Below are 17627 nucleotides of genomic sequence, written 5' to 3' on the forward strand. Positions count from 1 at the left end.
GCAGTGGTGTGTGGACTCCCAAGGGCGTCGTAGCCCCTCCCCTGGGGCTCTGCTGGCTGCTGGCCTCTTGGTCACTCTCGTGGGCTGCTACACATGCTGCCTGCGGCTTCCCTTGGCAGGTGGTCCTCACTGCTGGCACCTCTTTCCGCTTGGGATCTCCATTGTGGCTCAGCTTCACTCTCTCCACCCCACATGTGTCCCTGTGAGGGGCTGCTTGCAGGAACTGTGCTCTCTCCATACTGCCTGGACTCCCAGGGTCCTTGGAAATCTTGCTGGGAGCCTGCATGACCCCATGCTTTACTCACATTTCTAAAATTGTGACAAAATGCCTGAGAGAAGCAACTTAAAAGGAGGAATGTTCTATTTCGGCTCACAGTTTCAGAGGATTCAGTTCACGGTTGGTGGGTTACATTGATTTGGGGTTTGGGCAAGGCAGAGCATCGTGGTGGGGAGTGGCAAACAGAGCAGAAGAAGCCAAGGTCCCAATAGCCCCTTCAAGGACATACCCCCAATGACCTAACAGACTTCTACAAGGCTTTTCTCTTAAAGGTACCACCACCTCTCCATAGCGCCTCCTTGTGGATTAAGACTGAAAAACGGGCATTTGAGGGACATTGAAGAGGGTTTAGCACCCTCCTTTCCCTAACTTAGACCACTGAGCATGACATCTTTTTTTTTTTTTTGGTGGAGCTGGGGATCGAACCCAGGGCCTTGTGCTTTGAAGGCCCTCGAGGCTGGTTCCCACCCACTCCCAGCTGCATCTCAGGTGCACTAGCATCCTCCTTCTCAAACCTGGACAGCACCTCCTCATCTAGCCTGTCTGCTCTCAGCTACCTAGATTTCCTCCAGATTCTGAGCCAACGGTGGCTTGGGAACACTGAACTCAGCCGACTGAGCTATCTCCCCAGTCCGCATGACATCATCTTAAGGAGCATCTTTCTGTGACCCCAGGTCAGTCTGCCTCCTCTGAATCTTGCAATAAGAGACAACATGAAAATGCAAAAGTCAAGGCCAAATGTCAGCTTCTGAAGGAGGTGGCGGAAACACACAGTTACATGGTCAACAATTACTTGGACTCAAGTTTGGGCCACGGCTGTCCACGAGATCATCAGTTTGGAGAAGAAGAGAGTTGGTGAATCATGTCACTACAAACTTTCATTTTCGAACTGTGAACACCTTGCCACTGAACTGAGATATGGCAAGCGCGTCAGCAAGCAGGTAAAACCCCAATGGGGCAATTGCTTTCAGAGCTGTGTTTACAGAGAGATGAAAATAACTGTTGGCAAACCCCAGAGGTCCCTCCCGACATCTCTTACATAGATTCCAAGGGTTAGGCATTCAAATAGTGGGCTCATTCATAGAGAGAATGCGATTCCCTTGATTTACTCCTGGGCACTGGGACCCAGAGAGTCCTGATAACTTGTCCAAGAGGACACTTCAGAATCTGAACCCATTTGTTTTATCCCCAGAATCCATGCCACACCCACTGAATCCCATTGTTTTCTCTTCTCTGTATTTTTGGTGGGTAAAATCCTTTATTCAAGACTACGCAGAGTAGTCCAGGGGATGCTCGTTGCCTACAGATCAGGGAAAACTGCCTCCGGTCTGGCACTTACGCTGAGCAGTTAGAAGATCTGCTGCACGATCACCTTATTGGCTGAGATTTGCTTTTCTCAGGTAGGAAGTGGGCACGTGGCTTTGTCCCATCCACTTAACAGGTCACCGTGAGGATTGAAGGAGGGAACAGAGCTATGGAAATTGGGAAGCTCTGCTCAGATGTGAGCTGATGCACTAACAGTTGCTCCTCCCGCAGCCCTGCAGGCTGGTCAGGGCGAGCACTTCTTATCTGCATCCTGAGGAAGATGAAGCCAAGGCCAGGCAACTCCTCCAGTCACATGATTTACTGAAAGCTGAACGGCACAGGCCTCATCACCTCGAGGCTGGTTCCCACCCACTCCCAGCTGCCTCTCAGGTACACTAGCATCCTCCTTCTCAAACCTGGACAGCACCTCCTCATCTAGCCTGTCTGCTCTCAGCTACCTAGATTTCCTCCAGATTCTGAGCCAACGGTGACTTGGGAACACTGAGCTCAAATCACCATTTGTTTTCTAACCTCTGACTGTTTTCACACAGGCTGATCCCTCATTCCAGGTCAGGTACCTTGGGTGCAGAATGGGTAATTGGAGGATGGATCTCTGAGATCCCAAGTTGCTCTGACGACAAGAGAACCTTTGCTTCTGAGCCCAGCTGTGAAGGCAGCTCCTCAGAAGTCCTCTGGGCTGTCATGGAGAGTCAGAGCTGAGCCCAGATCCAGAGAATGTTCCTTGTCCCCTGAGGGATATTTCCACTATTTGATTGTAGACTTATGAATCATTGAAAAGGAAGCAAGCACTGTTAATTGGCCACTCACTGAGCTCTTTCAACTTCACAACCTGGAAAAAGACTCCCAAAATCTGAGATTCAATTCCTCCCTCTTTAGTTAGGGGTAATAATGACTGATTCACCATGTTTGCTGAGATGATATAAGTAAGATACCTTAGAACAATCCCTGCCCCATAGCAGATGCTCAATAAATTTGTTCAATGTATTTTACTTCTACCTTGCTTTAATCTATTCTTGAGGTGGGTAGAGGACTAGAACTCCTGGGTAATTCCAACCTCTTTTACATGATTCCAATATCCCTGACGACAGACATCTTCCACCAATCTCCAGTGCCCTTTTCTGGTCAGCTCTTGTAACAGAGTCTAGGCTTCACCTACCTGTGACCATTATGTGAAGACACAGTCACTTGACATGTCCAAATTTGGGTGAATCAAGTTGGCCCTTGTTTGATTCCAGTGAGTTATGTTTTCCTCTACCCAGCTCCTTGCAATTTTCCTTTCATGCTTCGAGTGTGTTTTCAGCAGTGGCAAGTCCCCTGTGATCTTCCAGGCTCATCCTACAGGCTGCTGGTTTGCTGCCTTTACCACCAGCAGCTTTCCCAGAGAGCACCCAGATGGAGTCCTCCTCCAGAGGCTTCGCTGTGGCCTCGCCATTCTGGCTCTGGGAGAGGGGTCATGTCCATACATTGCTCATGATCCCAAAGATGCAGCAAGCCCGTTCCTTAGTTCCCATAACACAGCACAACCAACCTGAAGTTAATGGAGAGAATTTACTAGAAGCACTGAGCTACCAGGAAGGAAAAACAACTAAAGGAATACATTACTTTGGCTACCGCTTAATGTAAGTATGCTCTGAATCCCAGGCCCAGATCAGGTAGTCTGTTTCCAGTCCTGAAGGTGAACCTTGAATGGTTCCTGCTCTGCCCACGTGTCCAGGGGCCCAGCTCACCTTCCACGACCCAGTGCTTCCTGCCATGGCTGTGTCATTGGAGTCAGGGCTCCATGGCACCTGGCCACGTGGAGAGGAAGACCTCTTCTCTTTCAGTACCTCAGCTGCTCCAAGGCCTGATATTTCCCAGGGCACCTACAACATGAGTATCTATTTTCCTCATTGGAACACTAAGTCCTTCCAAAGAAAATTCTGTTCACTCCATGATCGGATCAGAGCTCTCAGTACTCCAAGTACCTCTTTTATTTGTAGCACTTACCATATTTGTGATTTAATTTTTATTGTGTTTTTGTGAGTTACATCTCTTCTTCCTACAGAATTGTTCTTCCCTCTAGTCAGCTATTCAGACTCCTTTCTTCACTGTTGTAGGTCCAGAATCTACTGCCTTACATATAAAGTTATTCTAGATAAAAGCATCTAGAAAGGTTGAACAAATCTACAATTGAACTTAAGAGAAAAAAGAAAAAGGAAACAATCAAGTGCCAGGAATGAAGAAAAAAATAAAAGTCAAAATATTAAGCTTATGAGCTGGACCCTGGGTATCAGAAAGGCAAGGAGGCGGATGAATGTTAGTCTAGATACTGACTCCGATATGCAGTTTGGAATTAGGCTTTGATTGTCTGTGTGAGGGAGGAAAACCAGCTGTAGACAAGGAGATTTACAGAATGAGAACTGAGATCTCTAAATAAAGCTGGGTTCCCCCTCCCAAAAAGTTCTTTAGTGGAAGGAGAGGAGGAAAAATGCTCACAGAGTTCAGGGAAGAAAAACGTACAGGTCTTTTATGATAAATTGCAAAACCAAGCTTTTTCCATGTGCAAGAGGGAAGTCTATAATTTCAGTACCCACCGGAGGATCCCCCAGTAGGTAAAGCCCTCAGTCATCCTACAGATGTAAGTACAGGGCATTCTGCACTCCCAGAGAAAAAAATCCGATGCACATAATGAGAAGTACAAACTACACCTACATAAAACTGAATAATGGGAGACAGGAGAACAAGTCAATGGGGAATTCATCCCTCATTAATTTGAGATAAAAGGACGTTCTAGCATATGTACATCGATGGCTTGTGCATTCATATCTCTATATGACAGCAGAACTGCTGGGCCCCTGTGGAGGGGATGTACATTTAGCTCTAATGTACATAGACAAACCATGTTCCAAAGTGTTTAAATTGATTGACATCCCTGCAAGCAATCTCCGTGAATTCTGGATGATTCATTTTCTTTTCTTTTTACCCATTTTTAAATTAGAACTTCATAGTCATACATAGTAATTGGGTTCATCCCGACAAACTCATAAATGCATTGAGTTCGATTTCAGTTCATGATCCCCCATCCCCTCTCTTTGCCCTCCTGGCCTCCCTCCCCTCCCCATTCTCCTTCCTCTACTCTGCTAGACTTCTTTTTCCTCCTCCACTTATTTGTATTAGGTTCATTGTTTTTACTTACGCATGATGGTGAGATTCCCTGTGGTGTATTTAGATATGCACATGATTTTTAAAGAGTTCACTGAGCGTTACCTCCCCTCACCCATCCCACCACTCTGCCTCTCAATCTCCTTCTTCTACACTAATGGTCTTCTCTATATCTTTATGACATCCTATCCTTCCCTCCTTTTTAGTATAAAGGCATTCCACTTGTTGATTGTTAGTTTCATGTCCTTTGCTTTGTGGGTTGTTAAGGAAGTCTGTGCCCACAACCTATATGATGGAGTGTAGCCCGACGCTTTCTTCTAAACTAATTCCTGATCCATTTCAATTTGTCTTTTGTGCCTGGTGAAACATAGGGATCTAGTTTCATTTTCCTACATGTAGATATCACAGCACCATTTGTTAAAAAGACTATCTTTTCTCCAAAATATATTTTTGGCACCATGTGAAGTATCGGATGGCTGCGGGTATGTGGATTTAACTCTGTCTTCTGTTCCACGGTCTTCAGGTCTATTTTGATGCCAATACTATGCTGTTTTAGTTACTACAGCTCTATAGTATAATTTCAGATCAGGTAGTATGGTGCTTCCTGCTTCACTTTTCTTGCTCAGTATTGCTTTTGTTATTTTACGTCTCTTATTCTTTCAAGTAAATTTAAGAATTGTTTTTTCTAATTTGGTGAAGAATGTCATTGGTATTTTAATGGGAGTTGCATTAAATCTGTATATTGCTTTTGGTTGTATGCTCATTTTGACTATATTAACACTGCCTATACAAGAACCTGGAAGGTCTTTCCATCTTCTAAGGTCTTCGTCAATTACTTTCTTCAGTTTTGTATAATTTTCATTGTAGATCTCTTGTACTTTCTTGGTTAAATTACTTCCCAATTATTTCATTCTTTTTTATATTATTTTTATATTTATTTTTTATATTATTTATTCTAATTAGTTATACATGACAACAGATGCATTTATACATTTTGATAGATCATACAAAAATAGAGTGTAATCTCTCATTTTTCTGATTATACATATCGCAGGATCACATCAGTCATGTACATATATGTACATGAGGTAATAATGTCTGTTTCACTCTACTATCAGTCTTTCCCCCATAGCCCTCCCCTCCCCTTCACTCCCCTCTATCTAATATAAAGTAACTCTATTCTTCCCTATCCCCTCCCTCCCTTATTGTGAATTAACATCCACATGTGAGAGAAAACATTTGGCCTTTGGTTTTTTGGGTTCGGCTTACTTCACTCAGCATGATATTCTCTAACTCCATCCATTTATCAGCAAATGTATCCATTCTTCCATTGGAGGGCATCTAGGTTGGTTCCACAGTTTAGCTATTGTGAATTGAGCTGCTATAAACATTGATGTGTGGATAGGATGGTTTTGCTGATTTCTTCCTCAGCTGAATCAGTGTTGGAGCATAAGAAAGCTATTGGTTTCTGGATGTTGATCTTGTACCCTGCTATTTTGATGAACTCATGTATAAGCTCTAGAAACCTCTGGTGGAGTTTCTTGGTCTTCTAGATAACAGATCGTGTCATCAGCAAATGGGTAGTTTTACTTCTTTTCCTATTTACAGTGCTTTGATTTCCTTTTCTTGCCTGATTGCTCAGGTTAATGTTTCAAGAACTATATTGAAAAAAAAAAATACTGAGAGTGGACAGCCTTGTCTTCTTCCCAATCTTAGAGGAAATACTTTTAGTTGTTCGCCATTCTGTATAATGTTGGCCTTGAGTCTGCCATAAATAGTCGTTATTATATTGAGGTAAGTTCCTTCGATTCCTAGCTTCTCTAGTGTTTTCAATATGAATGGATGCCGAATTTCATCAAAGGCCTTTTCTGCATCTATCGAGATGATCATGTGATTCTTGTCCTTAATTTTGTTTACGTAGTGAAGTACATTTATTGATTTGTTTACGTTGAACCAAACTTGCAACCCTGGAATGAAACATGGTCATGGTGTATAATTGTTTTGATATGGTTTGTGAATATTTTATTAAGGATTTTTACATTTATGTTCATTAAGGACATTGGTCTGTAGTTTTCTTTCCCTGGTGTGTCTTTGATTGGTTTTGTTATCAGGGTTACACTGGCTTCATAGAATATATTTGGGAGTGTTTCCTCTTTTTTCTTTTTTCAATGCTTCCCAGAAGTCCATTCAGCCATCAATGGATTAATCCACTGTTGAGGACACTTCCAAAAGCTCCTCCTCTGAACATTAACACATTAGGTGCCAAGCCTTCAACCCAGGAGGCTTCAGGGACCCTCCATGTCTAAACCATAATACCTCTGAAACCTGAGGAAGAGAATATGAGAAATGGACTGGAGCCCATGTCTTAAGGGATGGCACCTGAATGCCCCTGTGGCGGTTAGCCTCTGGGTTGGATTCAAGTTTCCTGATGCTGACCTTTGAGCAAGGGAATCCTGCCTTGAGTGGACCTTTCATGCAAGCTGTGCACACAGCACCCAAAAGGTGAGAGGCTGGGTCTCCATTAGCCTCCCAAGACAGGCTGGATAAACAGCCCAGTGCCTCCTTGGTGATCACCTGTTTAACAAATCTCCATGTGTTTAGTGGAAGTTGATCTGAGCTGTGCTTTCAGTGTTAACTGAGGGTGAGGCTGGGGCACTGGCTGACATGAACTCGTTCAGATTCTGCAGTGGGTATCAGCATTTCCAAACAGAAAGCCAAGAGCTGCATGTGCACCAAGATAACTCAGCTTGATTTTACCTGAGTGGGTTACAGACACAGGCTACCAGAGCTGAGTGTGCAAGCACAGTGGCCACTCACAAGTGTTTTTAAATCTTGAGGAAAAGACCATCTGACACCGGGAAGGTTTTCATCAGAGGAGAAATCTCAGTACATTCAGAAAACATGTTTATAACATCCACTCCTCTTCCCCTGTCCTTTTTTTTTTTTTTTAAACAAAAGAAGTCAATCTTTACTGGCTACCAAACTGCCAGAGGAATGCCCGAATGGAGACCACTGCATCCTTAGATGATGAGAGTGATTCTAGGAAAGAGAGCAGGATCTACACCCAATGAGGAAGACCAAGCAGAACATCCGTCAGCACTAGTGCATGAGTTACCTCTTCCACTCATCAGTTCAGTGGACAGACAGGACGGGAACAAGGTGCAGAGGTGGTAAACAGAAGTAGCACAGACTCCGGGCATGGCGACACACGCCTGGAATCCCAGGGGCTCAGGAGGCTGAGGCGGGAGGATCCCAAGTACAAAGCCACCCTCTGCAACTTAGCAAGGTCCTGAGTAACTCAGCAAGACCTGTCTCTAAATAAAATATTACAAAGTGCTGGGGATGTGGCTCAGTGCTTAAGTGCCCCTGGGTTCAGTCCTCGGTACCTATAAGAAAAGAAGTAAAACAGCCAGTGAAGGGATTTGAGACACGGTTTTAGGATCAGCATATATGAAGGGAAGATGGCAATTAAGGGACATTTAATAGTAGGCAGTGAGAGTTCATCTTTCAGTTTACTTTGCAAGTTAGAGCAATGCTTTAAGTTAAACTTGACAAACCTACTCTCATGCCTTAGTAATTTTTAAATTACTCATACCATGAAGTAGTAGGGGAGGGAAAGGAAATAAAGCAGCTTTCAGGAAGAGGACACACAAGGAAAAAGTGTCCAAGGAGAAGACCTGGTGGCAGGTAAAGTTTTAAATATCAAGGCCACTGCAAATGAGACTCAGAAAACTGAAGTTATCATGTCTGCATCCCCTTTGTCCTCAATTAGCTACTGTGAACATTACAGTCCAGCCAACCCAGACACGGCAGTGGTTTAGGGTTGGATGACGAGTCTCCCGTACTTGCTTCAACCACAAGAAGATGGAAAACCCAGAGTTCCTTTCCACGTAAAGCACAGGACAAAACTGACCCCATTTGCATATTCAAGGAGACAATGAGTGTTTTCCTGGCTTTTGGATTTTGCTATCCATATCCATAGATGACGGGGATCAAGCTCGTTATCCCTGGGCAGGCAGGAATCTTGGGTTCCTTCAAGGTCAGGCTTCTGCAGAGCAGCACTGAGAAACTAGACCCGAGCCAGACCTCATCAAGGTCAGGCTGATTCCTGTGTAAGCAGGAAACCTGACAGTGACACGTCTGTGGCCTGGTACCTAAGCTCCCACCAAAAAAAAAAAAAAAAGAAAAATCCCAGAAACCTGGAGGACCAAAGGGTGCTTGAGGGGCTGTGGATCTGAGTGCCTTCCCTGGGCTGGGGGGCCAGCTTCCCTAACCCTGTAGGTTCAGGCAACCCTCCAGACAACAGCCTCGCTCTGGTTCCCTCTGTTGGGGCCTCCTCCCTGTTTGAGAGCTCCTCTTTCTTCTTTCTGTTACTCTAATAAATCCTGTTACTGCACAATCACCCTCGTGTCCAAGATTTCATGCTTCGAATTCACGAGACAAAGAACCCAGCCCCATGGTCCTTGCTACACAGCCTTTTGGTTTTTTTCGATGTTTTCGTTATGCATGGCGATACGCTGGACTATGACATAATTCTAGAAGCAGGGAACATGAGTTGCTCTAACTCAGTCCCCAGTATTCCCCTTCCCTTCCTCTCCTCCAACCCTGCATTCCCTTCCCTCTATTTTACTGACCTTTCTGCTCTTTACCTAGAGTCTTATTTTATCAGTGTCTCGTGGATGTACTTGGTGGTGGGATTCACTGTGGTGTATCCACAGCCTACACGGGAACGTCAGGTCAGACTCGCTCCATGGACTCTCCCTGCCCTTCTCTTTCTTTCATTCCCCTTTGTCCACTCCTCTGATCTTTCTGCTGTTCTCTTTTTAAACCCCCCACCCCCACCATTTTGGATTACCCCCTGCATCTCAATGACCTTTGACCTGTGCCTCTTGGGGGCTGGCCTCCTTCACTTGGCATGGGAGCCTCCAGCTCCGTCCATTTACCTACGTGGGTTTCATGCTGATGAGAACTGGACCCTGTACAGCTGAGATGCAGAGGTGAGCAGGGCAAGTCCACTTAGCAAAGTCATAGAAAGGACTCTGCTTTACATTTTTTGTTGGAAGGAAATTACAGTAAAGGCAGCAAGGAGTCACAGATGGAAGAACAAATAAAACAGTGGATTGGATAGGGAGGATGAGAACAAAAATATCTGTTTAAGAGTTAAAACTGAGCAGAGTGGTTTATTTTGTAGCAAGAAAAGAAACGGGTGGTAGGGGGCAAGGGTGGAACAGGAGAAAGCTGGGCAACTTTTGCCCTTTCCCCTGTCCCCCCTCCTCTGCTAACAATCTGCTTGTCACTATCAGGTTCTTGTACCGCGTCTTCAGAAGGCTCTCCTCAGCTCAGGTGAGCGACGCCTCTTCATGGTTTGTATTAGAGTTTCTCATAGCCTCCAAAATCAATACGAGGCTCCCTTGCATCTGTGCTCCTGTGAGTACAAGGCTTTTGTCCTTCCTAGCAGCCCCAAACCTGCAGGCCAGCAAGCCCTCCAGGGCAGCCAGTCCACCTGTTTCATCCCTCAGGCAGCACTGTCCCTGGTGCTGACAGCCAGAGCCAGGGTTACAATCCATGCAAGTGGCTAATTTTAAAATCGGCGGGCAAAGGGAAGGACCATAGTTCAAATGGCTGCAGTCGGATCTTATATCCCAAGTAAGGCTGAATACTGTGTTCTGAGAATGGGCTTCGGACCTCCCTCTTCTCCCGACTCCTTTCCTAGCCCCAGTCTGTCCACATCGGCACTGACGTGCCATCTGTTTCTAAGCCACATCCTGATGTTTCCCAAATGTTTACCTTTGTCACATCATCTCCTCCTCCTGACCTGCTGCACCGTATCTGCAGCTCCGTCCTCTCACCTTGTGACTCAAATGGTTTGATCTTATTTGCTTTTGTTTTATTGTTTTGTTTTTTAATGTGGCGCTGTGGTCTCACAGTCGGTTGCTATGGAGGGAATAAAGGTGGTGAAAGGCTCCCGGGGAAAAGGGAAGAGCTCGCAGGTCTTCCCCACTCCTAGTCCCGCATCCTGAGCAGCTAGAGAAGCAGGCGGCAGGTCCTCGCCTTCGGGAGGAGCGGCTCAGGGTCTCTCCCCGGCCCAGGAATGGGTCCCTCTCTCCAAGGCCAACTCCTCACCCAGTGGTCTTGTGCTGGAGGACCCGGGAAGCTTGCGGAAAAGGAGGGTGGCGAGGACGCAGGCGACCTGGGAATGTCCTGGGGGTGGCGGCGTCCCAGGGCGACCGTGGCTCAGCAGCCTCTCCCAGACGCTTGGCCCGCCCGGTGCGGGGAATCCGTGGAGAAGAAATGGCCTCTTGTCCCCGCTCAGAACTGCTCAGCCCACCTTCCCATGGGCCAGGGAGGGGGCTCCTGGATTGGGACAGGACAAACCTTCCAAATTGAAGCCGCAGCCTCTGAGAAATCGAGGATCAGGCCGGCAGACCTGGGTCTGGAGAAGTTCTTCCTGCAGGCACTGGCCCCCTCCTCGCTGGGGCTGCACATGGCAGAGGGAGGGAGAGAGAGCTCTGGTCTCTTCTTCTTCTTCTTAGAGGGACACTGTCCCCACAAGAGGGGCCTCACCCTCACCACCTCCACCAAACCTAATGAACCCCCAATGACACCACCTTCAAACACCATCGCATTGGGGGTCAGGCATCAACAAATGAATTTGGGGTGGCAGGGGACACAAACACTGAGACCATGACATGGTGCCAACACCTCTTTAATAGAATTCATGCTCTGCAGCATCTCCAGCATCTCCCTCAGGAAAACGCGTCCTCGGCTTTGATTCAGCTCCACTAAACCAAGTGCTGTGATTACAGAGGAGGTAACTGTCTAAACCAAACTGTCAGGGACCAAGAAGTTCTCATTCTGAGAACATTCTGACGTTTACAATAAGCAGCAGCGCCCCTCCTCGCCTCCTGGCTGATAATTCTGACAGTATGGTGCCTATGGCGCCATCCCTGCTTCTCTTCCGGGACTACACCTTCCCGACGGCGCGAACTTCAGCCTATCAGGAGCCCAATAGAAGAACACAGCCAACCAGCCTGCACCTCGTCATACCCCTCATTCCCTCAGCATAAATACCCGTGAGAACAATAAAAATTTGCAGCTTGACCAGAATTCCTGTCTTGCTGTCGCTCCCTGTGTCTCTTGTCCCTTTCATTCCTTCTCTCTTAGGTTCGCCGTTCTCCCGTTGATGTCCCGTGGGTGGGACAGTTGGTGCCCAACGTGGTTGATTGGAACCTTTGAGAAGCGAACGCCGCCCTCCGGGGAAGCCTTGGCCAAGCGGGATTCGGGATCGCCTCAGTAAACGCGACCGGGAGTCAGATCCAGGAGGAGAGTGAGGCTGGCGCAAGGTGAGTGACGCACCATGGGACAAGCAGTTTCGTCACATGATTTGTTTCTGACGGGTCTCCAGGAGGCCCTCAAGACTCGGGGAGCGCGTGTTAAGAAAAAGGATTTAAGATCATTCTTTTCATACATAGAGGTTTTGTGTCCTTGGTTTCCCCTCGAGGGGTCAATTGCTGGTAAAAGGTGGCTCAGAGTAGGAGACTGCCTCAAAGATTATTATGAGACTTTTGGTCCTCAAAAGGTACCCGTCACTGCCTTTTCTTATTGGAATTTAATTAATGAGATTCTTAAAAGTTCACCCTTTGACAGTGGTACTTTAAAACTTGTAAAAATTGGGGAGCAGGCAATGCAATCCACCTCTCGCCCCCTCTCGGCATGCCCTTTGGTTAGTATTCAAATGCCCCCTACTCAGCCTTTTCAGGACCCTGGGACCCTCCCAGACCCCAGGAACCTCCCAGACCCCACCTTACCAAAGGAGTCCCCTAAAAATCCCCCTAAGATTTATCCGGTTTTAAATCCCCATACCAAAGGAGTCCCCTAAAAATCCCCCTAAGATTTATCCGGTTTTAAATCCCCATGATGAGTTGACCCCAGAGGATGAGGCTACCCTGGAGGAGGCAGCGGCTCAATACCATTCTCCAAACCTGCCACCTCTTAAAAATCCACCTCCCTCTTATACACCCCCTGCCTTTTGTGCTCCGGCCCTTCAGGGACCTACTGCCCCCCCAGACATTTTTTCCCCGCTTCCCTTGCCTAATCTAACCCCTTTACGCAAGTCTCTCCAACATAGGTGGGAACAAATCCAACTTTTAAAATAACTAAAAGCCCTTGGTGCCGAACTTCGCTCACTGGCCTTGGGCATGGAGTTAACACAAACTGGCCCAAAACCCCTCAATACTCGTAAGGTGAAGCCACGTGGTCAGCCTGTTCTTGCCTTTCCAGTTACTCGCAGTCAAGCAGATCAGCCCGCCCAAACTGAGGGAGAGAATTTAAAAGGAAGTCAGGAAGAGTAATCAGGGGAGGAACAAGAGGTAAAACCAGAGGGAGAACAAGAGGAGGACCAGGAATCAGGGGATGAGGAGGAGCCCACCTCTGGACAGAGTGGAGCCCTTGGTTCTTATAAAGGCTGAGTCTCTGCTTTCTTGAAAGACTTAAAAAGGCTTGTATGCAGTATGGCCCCACTGCACCTTATACACTGGCCTTGCTAGAGAACCATAGTACACAATGGCTCACCCCTAACGATTGGAAATTTTTGGCCCAAGCCACCCTCAGTGCGGGTGACTTCCTGTTGTGGAACGCAGACTTTAGGGAATACTGTCGGAAAACTGCTCAAAAAAATTCAACCAAGGCTTTCTCTAAATCCTGGACCTATGTTAAACTAGTGGGTAATGCGCCACTTGATACTAACCTTAAATAGGCCCACTTCTCTACTGGGCTCCTAGCACAGGTTCAAACTGCTGGTTGGCATGCTTGGAGACAGCTCCCTCAAAAGAGCTTGGCCACCACCTCCCTAGCAAAAATTCGTCAGGGTCCTGACGAGTCTTACAGTGACTTTGTTGCCCGGCTTAATCTAGCTGCGGAGCACTTACTTGGACCAAGTGAAAGCGAGAGCTCCTTTGTAAAATATCTTGCCTTTGAAAATGCCAACCCGATATGTCAAGATATTCTTCGGCTCCACAAAGATAAAGGGGACCTTTCTGACTTCATTAGGCTGTGTGCCGGGGTAGGAACGGCCCATGCCATGGGTCTCGCTATTGGCGCTGCCTTCACCAAGGCCCTTCACAACCTTGGCCCACGTATTTGCTTTACTTGCAAACAACCTGGCCATTTTGCACGAGACTGCCCAACAGGGAGACTGGGTCAAGGACCCATATCTCCTCAAACAGGGCTAAACCACCTCCGCTCACCCTTTGCCCTAAATGTGGTAAAGGTCGCCACTGGGCCAAGGAGTGTAGATCCAAGACCAATGCCCTTGGACAGCCTATTCCCTCTAACTTCTTGGGAAACTCCTCTCGGGGCCAGCCCCTGGCCCCAACCACCCCCAGAACAAACCCAGGGGCAATAAGGTTTGTTCCCTCTCAGACTCCCAACCCAATCCAGGCCCCCTGTCCTTCTCCACAATCACCTCCCTCCAACGCGCTACCCCAGGCAGCGCAGGATTGGACCTCTGTGCCTCCACCGATACAATATTAGACTCTATGCAAGGACCTCAAATAATACCCACTGGGGTTGTAGGCCCCCCTCCACCTCATATGTGTGCTCTTATTCTTGGGAGAGCTCCTACCACCTTACAAGGTGTTCAGGTCTTCCCTGGCATCATTGATGATGATTACACTGGAGAAATTAAAATACTGGCCACAGCTGTTAACGGAGTAGCTGCCATCCCTGCAGGAACAAAAATTGCACAATTAATACTCCTTCCCCTCAATTCAGGAAACACTCCCGCCGCCCCAAATTCACCATGAAACACAGCCTCTTTAGGTTCCTCTGATGTGTATTGGGTCCAACCTATCTCCCACAAAAGACCCACTCTTACCTTATTTATTGAAGGAAAGAAATTCCAAGGAATCCTAGATACTGGTTCAGATGCCACAGTTATTTCTCAAAAATATTGGCCATCAGAATGGCGCCTCACCTCATCACTAACTGACCTTAAAGGAATAGGGCAATCAAAAAACCCCATAGTTAGCTCCAGGGTGCTTAATTGGACTGACACAAAAGATAACACAGGAAATAAAGGAACTGTTACCCGCTTCGTTGTTCCTGATCTCCCTGTCAACCTTTGGGGACGAGACATTCTAAGCCAAATGAAAGTTATTCTTGCTAGTCCCGACTCTTTAGTCACTCATCAAATGCTTCGTATGGGCTTTATCCCTGGTACAGGCCTTGGGAGGCTAGGACAAGGACAGGTTGAGCCTGTACAGCCCATACAAAAAACAGACAAATTTGAACTTGGGTATTTGGATTTTTAGTATCGGTCCCTGACCCTCCTGTACCCCATGCAGACAAAATTATTTGGGAAACTCAAACTCCTGTGTGGGTGGATCAGTGGCCCCTTACCCAAGAAAAATTAGAGGCTGCCTCCATGTTAGTACAGGAACAGTTGACAGCCGGCCATGTGGAACCCTCAACCTCACCCTGGAACACTCCTATTTTTGTTATTAAGAAGAAATCAGGCAAATGGCGCCTTTTACAGGATTTGCGCGCTATCAATAAGGTTATGCGCCCGATGGGGGCATTACAGCCAGGCATCCCTACACCAGTAGCTATTCCTAGGGACTATTATAAAATGGTCATCGACTTAAAACATTGCTTTTTTACTATTCCTTTACATCCTGAGGACAGACCCTATTTTGCTTTCAGCCTTCCCTGCTTCAATTTTCAGGGCCCTATGCAAAGATTTCAATGGAAGGTCCTTCCCCAGGGTATGGCTAACAGCCCTAGTCTTTGCCAAAAATATGTTGCTCAAGCAGTAGACCCTGTGAGAGAGCGGTGGCCACAAGTTTATATATTACATTATATGGATGATTTGTTAATTGCTGCACCTAATACCTATGATCTTAACAATTGTTATTTGGATCTCTATAAGGCCCTCACTGCCTTGGGACTTCAGATAGCCCCTGATAAGGTTCAGACATAGGACCCCTACACCTACTTGGGCCTCAAACTTCAAACTAATCAAATTCAAATCCCTAATATACAATTGCGTGTGGACCATCTCCACACTCTTAACGATTTCCAAAAACTACTAGGGGATATCCAATGGCTAAGACCATATTTAAAACTACCCACCTATGTGCTTTTGCCTCTTAATGATATTTTAAGGGGAGATTCTGACCCTTCTTCTCCTCGAGAGCTTACTCCTGAGGCGCGGCAAGCATTAATTCAAGTCACAGAAGTCATTGCTCAACAATTTGTTACACAAATATCTTATAACCTTCCTTTGGTTTTGGTTATATTACACACCCCTCATACACCCATGGGACTATTCTGGCAGCGGGATCCACATTTTAAAAATAAAGGTTGCCCCTTGCTTTGGGTTCATTTGCCTGCCACATCCTCTAAAGTTATTGCTGTCTATCCTGCTCAGGTAGCTTCTATCATATCCAGACAATTGATCTCTGATGTACAGATACTCTCGAGCACCATACAAGATCTTCAAGATCAGGTGGATTCCTTAGCAGAAGTGGTCCTACAAAATAGGAGAGGTTTAGACCTTCTAACTGCCGAACAGGGAGGCATTTGTCTGGCTTTGCAGAAAAAATGCTGTTTCTATGCCAACAAGTCAGGAATTGTTAAGGACAAGATCAAACAGCTGCAGGAAGACTTAGAAAAACGCCGACGAGCACTGGCTGATAATTCACTAGGGACTGGATTCAGTGGACTCCTTCCCTATCTCCTTCCCTTCCTAGGTCCCCTCCTCTGCTTGCTGCTTATCATATCTATAGGTCCTTTGATATTCAACAAGATCATGGCTTTTCTTAGAGCTCAAATTGAGGTTATACAGGTGAAACCTATTCAGGTTCATTACCATCGACTGGAGATGATGGATCGTGATGGTGATCTTAAAAAACCATCACCCCTGTGAGCTGAACTGGACAGCCAATGACGGTTAAGATTCATGAGAGCTCATTCCAACCTAAGACAGGAAATGAGGGCTAGAGCCTCATTATCCAATGACGGGTAAGGATGTTGCTCTATCACGGACAACCTAAGACAGGCGCAGTTCCCGAGGGATTGTCACTCCAGCTCTGTACCTGTTCAGGCAAGCCATGCCCCTGCCTCACCACATAGCCTCTATTACTCCCTTAAAATATGGCTATCGAAATATGGTCAATAATTTTATATAAGAAGCAGCAAGGACCATGGACTCCCTCCAGTCACCACTGCCACTGAGCAGGGCTCTGCTGCAGTTGTGCAGAGGTGACAGGCACTTCAAAGGAGATGAGGGAGCAGGGATGGGGGAGCGGGGGTCCCTAGAGTCAGGAAGGTGAAAACTGAGGAAGGGTGGTCCCTGTCAATGCAGCGAGGGCGGCTGAGTGTGCCCCCGACAGGCGTTGAAGTCAGATCCTACCGTCCTGCAGAGATGGCAGGAGGCCCTGGCTTTTCCGAGGAGTACATTCCAAAGGCATGACTCCCAGACCTTGGAGAAAGACATCGTGAAGTGCAAGGCCTCTATGTCTGCGGGATCTTGCTTCCTACCAATCTGCCTCTCGCAGAGTCAGAGGAGGATCCATAATTACAAGGCCATTTTAGTAAATGCTCAGATGGGAGGTCTTGGGTCTATCATCTGTTGTTGGTTGGAAAAAATAGTACATTCTCTTGACAGGCAGAACTTTGTCAAGCGGGCAGTGGAAAGGGGATCGGGGCTCCTCAGGACAGACAGAGTTCCACGTTGCCAGAGGCCATGCTAGAGTCTAGAGGCCTCTCAGAGCCAGGGGTGGACAGTCATTAGGGGCCCAGAGTTCTGCAGTTCTCCCAGCCCAGTCTGTAGAGAGGAAGAAGGAGAAAGAGAGCTGGAGACGGACCCAGGAGGACCTTCCTA

Source organism: Sciurus carolinensis, chromosome 11 (genome assembly GCF_902686445.1).
Source record: "Sciurus carolinensis chromosome 11, mSciCar1.2, whole genome shotgun sequence".
Taxonomy (NCBI): domain Eukaryota; kingdom Metazoa; phylum Chordata; class Mammalia; order Rodentia; family Sciuridae; genus Sciurus; species Sciurus carolinensis.